This window comes from Otolemur garnettii, unplaced genomic scaffold, assembly GCF_000181295.1.
Source record: "Otolemur garnettii isolate 467f Iridium unplaced genomic scaffold, OtoGar3 scaffold00147, whole genome shotgun sequence".
NCBI classification, from domain to species: Eukaryota; Metazoa; Chordata; class Mammalia; order Primates; family Galagidae; genus Otolemur; species Otolemur garnettii.
The window spans coordinates 860,499-867,084 of record NW_003852542.1 but is presented as its reverse complement, the minus strand read 5'-3'; the positions used below and the strand labels follow the sequence as shown (position 1 = coordinate 867,084).

Genomic DNA, 6,586 nt, shown 5'->3' with positions numbered 1-6,586 from the left:
GCTGAGGCAAGAGAATTGCTTGAGCCTAAGAGTTTGAGGTTGCTGTGAGGTGTGACACCATGGCATTCTACCGGGGGGAACAAAGTGAGACTACATCTCAAAAAACAAACAAAGAAAAAAAGAGTCCTGGCTGGGTGTGGTGTCTTGTACCTGTAATCCCAGCACTTTGGGAGGCTGAGGCAGGAGGATACCTTGAAGCCAGGAATTTGAGATCAGCCTGGACAATACTGAGACCCCTGTGCCTACAAAAAATAAAAAAAATTAGCTGCACCTAGATGGCACACACCTGTCTCATCTACTCAGGAGGCCGAGGCAGGGGGATCACTTGAGCCCAGGAGTTTGAGGTTTCTGTGAGCCATGATGAAGCCACTGCACCTAGCCTGGGAGACAGAGTGGGACCCTGTCTCAAAGAAAAAAACAAAAGGCTGACTGTTAGTTTGCTGTGGGTACAGTCTCTTTGATCCTTAGTGAGGCTGAGTAAGTTTTTGAGTGCTCTTGTTCTTATCATCAGTTGTAAAATGCTTTCTGACCGCTGTGGTCCTTTCTGTCATCTTATAACAATTTTTAGAGATTCTGTTTCGTCTATAAATGCCTCCTAAGGTGTCTTTAAAAAAAATATTTACAAAAGAAAGTTCACTCCCTCTCAATGGTTGTTAGTAAGTCAACACTTTTTTCAGTGGCGAGTCATATGAATCAGTTAATAGTTTTAATACACGGCATTGCCTGAAAATGCTTTAGCTAAAGTGAAAACGTTAACGACAGTAGATACTCTATGACATGCAGGCTCTGTGCTGCACACATCACATACATTGTTTTAGCCTCATATGCAGATGAAGAAAAAGAGGGTCTGGGAGGATAAGTATCTGGCTCAAGCCTACACATGGCAAAGCCAGAATCTGAATTCCAGATTTAAGTTCAGCCCTTAAGTTTTAGTCATTTTTGAAAACTTGCATGTCATTTAAATTCTAAATCAATGATAAAAAACTATTTAACAAAACGATTGTCTTGCTCCCTAATGCCCACATTTCTTTCTTTCTTTCTTTCTTTTTTTTTTTTTTGAGATAGAGTCTCACTCTGTTGCCCTGGGAAGAGTGCCATGGCATCATGGCTCACAGCACCCTCCAACTCTTGGGCTTAAGTGATCTTCTTGCCTCAGCCTCCTATGTAGCTGGGACTGCAGGCATCCACCACAATGCCCGACTCGTTTTTTTTCTATATATATATTTTTTTCTTTTAGTGGAGAAGTTTTGCTCTTCCTTAGGCTGATCTTGAAGTCCCGAGCTCAAGCAATCTGCCCGCCTCAGCCTCTCAAATTACTAGGATTATAGGGGTGAGCCACCACATCTGGCTAATGTCTACATTTCATTGGTTGACTACCCGTATTGGTGGGAACAACAGCCTGAACCAAGATCAGCTGGGTTCAGAGCTTTCTTACAATGGTTCTTTTTTTTTTTTTTTTTAGACAGAGTCTCACTTTCTTGCTCCCAGTAGAGTGTTGTGGTGTCATCACTCACAGAAACCTCAAACACTTGGGTTCAAGTGATCCTCTTACCTCAGCCTCCCAAGTAGCTGGACTACATGCTCCCACTCCAACACCTGGCTATTTTTAGATGCGAGGTCTTGCTCTGGATCAGACTGGTCTCATACCTGTGAGCTCAGACAATCGGCCTCCCTCGGCCTCTCAGAGTGCTAAGATTACAAGGTGTGAGCCACGGAGAATGGCCCCTATAGTGCTTCTTAACCCACAATGTTCAGGAGGTCCATATAGTTGAGAAACTTTGGTTCTTTTGTTGAGGGAATCAGTCTTTTTCCAGGGTATGAATGGCTGAGCACAGCTGAAGTGCTTAAGACATCAAATGGATCAGAGACATCCCTGGACACCAGCACAGAATAACATACCAGGGTGCTTGGAGTCAGAGTAAGAAGGCCTGCCATAGCCTGGGTCCCCTGGAGCAGGAGAGGATAGCAGAAGGGGAACTCGGGGAGGGATCAGGCCCAAGAGGACAGGAGGATAATTTGAGCCCCCAATGCACTGCTTTTGTGGCACTTCCCATAGGAGGCTGATGACACTGACAGTGTTTGAGAAACAGCCACTAAAGTCCCCATGTTCTGCCTCAGAATTCCACACCCCACGGCATCCTGCCGTTTCCTCTCATGGCATTCTGCTGTCCCCATATTCAGCCTGGAGGAATCTTAGAACACAAGTCTGTTTGCCTATTTATCATCGCCCTATAAAATCCCCCCACCCCCTGGGCCTAACTGCATGAGAGTATAAACCCCTTCCTGTGAGGCTCACACTCTTCCTTCCAACCCCATCTCTGCCTTCCCCACACCCACATTCACCTCTGTGCCTTCACTCTTGACGTTCCCTCCTGTCTGCTAGAAAGCCCAGCTCCTTCTTACTTTCCTGTTGGGGTGGGACTGGCCAGGTCTCTGCTGGCTTATCTGTGTTCCAGACTTGGACCAGTATGCTATTATCTTGCTCGGGAACAATTACCCTTAGGTGCCTGAGAGCTATTTGCTTTAGCAGAAGGGAGAGAGAGAGAAAGAGTCTTTGAGGGAGAGAAGCAGTCTCAGTAGGAGAATGAATCTTAGCAGTCTTGGTACAGAAATGCCATCCAGGCGTTCTGCGGGCAGAAGTGAAAGAGTCAGAGTGAGCAGGTGACGAAGGAACGTGCGTTCACTCCCTGACTGCCTTGGCCAGCAGCTTCTTATAGACGTGATCCCGTGGCTCTTTGCACCACAGGTGTAGAGACTGCCAATCACTGATGTTCTCCAGCTCTCATGTTAGGGGAGCCAAACCCCTCCCCCATGCCCTTATCACCAAGGTGTTATGGTAGCGAGATGTTACCGGTGTTTCTGATGATTATATAGTGTTCCGAGCTTAGCTCTCGCTTCTCCTTTCCATAAAGCTATATGGTCTACTACACTTTCCACCAGCTGAAATTCTGCCTCCTTCAGAGACAGAGATGCCTCTCTGGACACCCCCATCCCTAACAGTCTGCTCTCCCTGTGTATACCCAAGTCCCTTTGTCCCTATGTTTCCTAGAGGGGTGTGTGAAGGGTCCATGAGTGAATATCTGATGCTAAGCCTGGAAAACACTGAGTGCTCAATAATTGTTAGATTTTTATTTTTATTATTGCCCTCAGTAGAGTGCTGTAGTGTCACAGCTCACAGCAACCTCCAATTCCTGAGCTTAGGCGATTCTCTTGCCTCAGCCTCCTGAGTAGCTGAGACCACAAGCACCGGCCACAATGCCTGGCTATTTTTTTGTTGCAGTTTAGCCGGGGCCGGGTTTGAACCCACCACCCTCGGTCTGTGGGGCTGGTGCCCTACTCACTGAGCCACAGATACCACCCAATTGTTAGCTATTTGTAATTTCAGTGTGTAGCTATGTTTAGAATTATTTCTGTTTCATTTGTGTCTGAGGATGTTTTGTTTTACCTGTGTTGCCATCAGGACCTGGAGTATAGCGGATGCTCAGTAAATACTAAGAAAATAAATATGAAGGAATGAAGGAATGTGAGAGGAGAAAGGACTTTCCAAGAGCAGGCAGGGGAGAGACAAGCTCCAGGCAGAGTCTGTAGCTACCTCCAGCAGTTCTGGCCCCAGGCAGTTACTTATCAACCTTTGTCAGGGAAGCTCTGAGTACCTGGAGACACAAGGTATAGTTATCTGCGCAGACATTCCTGAGGGAGCCCACAACGTTGCCCACAAATTCTACTGTCTTCCAATTGCAGTCATTTTAGGGGAGGAAGCAGGACCATAAGAACTCCAAATAGGGCGATTAATCAATCCCCTTCACCTTTTAGGGATTAACCAATCCCCTTTGCCTTCCTACTCCCAGTTCTGCTTCATCAATAGATCCAGGAGGAGCCTCATTTGGTCAACAGACATTTTAATATTCTCAGAATAAGACTCTTCCCTCCTTGCCCAGTTTATTGCTGAGCAGAACGTGGCCAGATGTCAGCAGCAACCCCTGTCCTCATTCCTCTGGCATTTTTTTTTTTTTTTTTGAGACAGAGTCTTAAGCTGTCACCCCGGGTAGAGTGCTCTGACAATCATAGCTCACAGCAATCTCCAACTCTTGGGCTCAAGCGATCCTCTTGCCTCGTTTTTTCTATTTTTATTAGCGATGGGGTCTCGCTTTTGCTCAGGCTGGTCTCAAACTTGTGAGCTCAAGCAATCTACCCACCTTGGCCTCCCAGAGTGTTAGGATTACGGGTGTGAGCCACCACGCAAGCCCTTGCATTTTTTTTAATAGGATCTCACTCTGTTGCCCCGCCTAGAGTGCAGTGGTGACATGATAGCTCACTGTAACCTCAAACTCCTGGGCTCAGTGATTCCACTGCCTCAGGCTCCTGAGTAGCTGGAACTACAGGTGTGTGCCACTTAGGCCCAGCTGATTTTTGTTGTTGGTAAAGATGGTGTCTCACTATGTTGCTCAGGCTGGTTTTGAATTCCTGGTCTCAAGCAACCTGCTTCAGCCTCCTGAAGTGCTGGGATTATAGGCATGAGCCACTGTGCCTGGCCTAAAATAAGAGTTTATGGGCATTGAAAGAGTGCAAAGAGACACCATAAATCTGCCCTCCTCTTGAATTTTTTTTGTTTTTTGAGACAGAGTCTCACTTTGTCACCCTCAGTAGAGTGCTGTGACAGTCACAGATCACAGCAACCTCAAACTCTTGGGCTTAAGCAATTTTCTTACTTCAACCTCCCAAGTAGCTGGGAATACAAGTGCCCACCACAATGCCTGGCTATTTTTTAGGGATGGGGTCTTGCTCTTGCTCAGGCTGGTGTCAAACTTGTAAGCTCAGGCAATTTTCCTGCCTCAGCCTCCCAAATGCTCGGATTACAGGTGTGAGCCACTGCACCTGGCCCCTCCTCTTGAATTTTTTAGAGCCCTCTGAGGTCCTTGACATAAGAATGAAAGCAGGCATCTTCACCACCATGGAGAAGGCTGAGGGTCACCTAGAGGGGGGTGCCCAAAGAGTCATCATCTCTGCCCCCTCTGCTGATGCCTCCATGTTTGTGATGGGTGTGAACCATGAGAAGTATGAAAACAACCTCACTATTGTCAGCAATGCCTCCTGCACCACCAACTACTTAGCCCCCTTGGCTAAGGTCATCTATGAGAACTTCGGCATGGTGGACTCATGACCACAGCCCATGTCATTACTGCTACCCAGAAGACTGTGGATGGCCCTTCTGGGAAGAGGTGGCGTGATGGCCCTGGGGCTATCTAGAACATCATCTGTGCCTCAACTGGTGCAGCCAAGGCTGTGGGCACAGGCATCCCTGAGCTGAACAGGAAGTTTGTTGGCATGGCCTTCCATGTCCCCACTGCCAATCTGTCAGTCATGGACCTGACCTGTCAACTGGAGAAGGCTGCCAAATATGAATATATCAAGAAGGTGGTGAGGCAGGCATCAGAGGGCAACCTCAAGGGCATCCTGGGCTACATAGAGCACCAGATCGTCTCCTTCAACTTCAACAGCGACACCCACTCTTCCACACTTGATGCCGGGGCTGGCATTACCTTCAAACTCATTGCCTAATATGATAGTGAATTTGGCTACAGCAACAGAGTGGTGGACTTTATGGTCCACATGGCCTCGAAGGAGTAAGAACCCCTGGACCACCAGCCCCAGCCAGAGCTCAAGAGGAAGAGAGAGGCCCTCAGCTGCTGGGGCGCCCCTGTCTATTTAGTCCCCCAACTCGAGAATCTCTTCTCAACACAGTTTCCACACCAGACCCTCAGTAGCTGGGACTACAGGCACCCGGCACAACACCTGCTATATGTTCCTTTTAATTATTAATACAAAAGAGAGTGTACTAACACCCATTTTGCTGCATTTACTTGTAGATTCCCTCCTGCCCAGCACTGTGCTCCTTCCCCCCATTATGTCAGCCCCAGGGGATGCTTCTGTCATTCCTTGGTCTGGAGAGGACACTGTTGAGGAGGAGGCTGCAGAAATAGGACTCTGGTGTGTGTGGGGGGCGTGAGGGGATGGGTGTTGAAGGCAGTGCTAACAGCCCTAACCTGTATATTCCTCAGAGTTTACAAAACACAGCCACAGATGGTATCTTCTTTCAATCTCATTTTGTCTCTGACACAAGAGTTCCCCATTTCGTGGAAAGGACTAGTAACCAAGGGACTGAGTCAAGATTGTGACCCCAGGCTTCCTTGGCATTGTGCCCTCTGCCAGATTAAACGGCCATCCACAGCTGAATACTGATTCTGACAGTTCCTAGCAGGAGTTGGCATCGGAGTACTTTGGCCACATGCCGGCTCCTCAGTTCCACTGGGTCTGTATAGAGATTCGCTAGGTCTGGAGCCAACTCCTGGAATCTGCATTTTTATCCAGTTCGCTAGCAGTTAAGTGTCTGATGCTCTGTAGAAGGGGATGCAGGGCTCTGGAAGTCTCAGACAGACAGCAGTAAGATAAACTTAGAACAGGGGAGTGGAGTGGAAGAATTAATCAGAGAATGCATATATTGAAATATCTTGTATTAATCTGTTTTATGTTGATATAAACAAATACTTGAGACTAGTTTATAAAGAAAAGAGAATTTTTTTTTTTT

At 47.4% G+C, this 6,586-nt stretch overlaps 1 pseudogene; it reads left to right on the top strand.

Annotated features, from left to right (window-relative positions):
• Window positions 1–4,452: 4,452 nt before the first annotated feature.
• Window positions 4,453–5,711, top strand: LOC100962098 (annotated as a pseudogene).
• The last annotated feature ends 875 nt before the right edge of the window (window positions 5,712–6,586 follow it).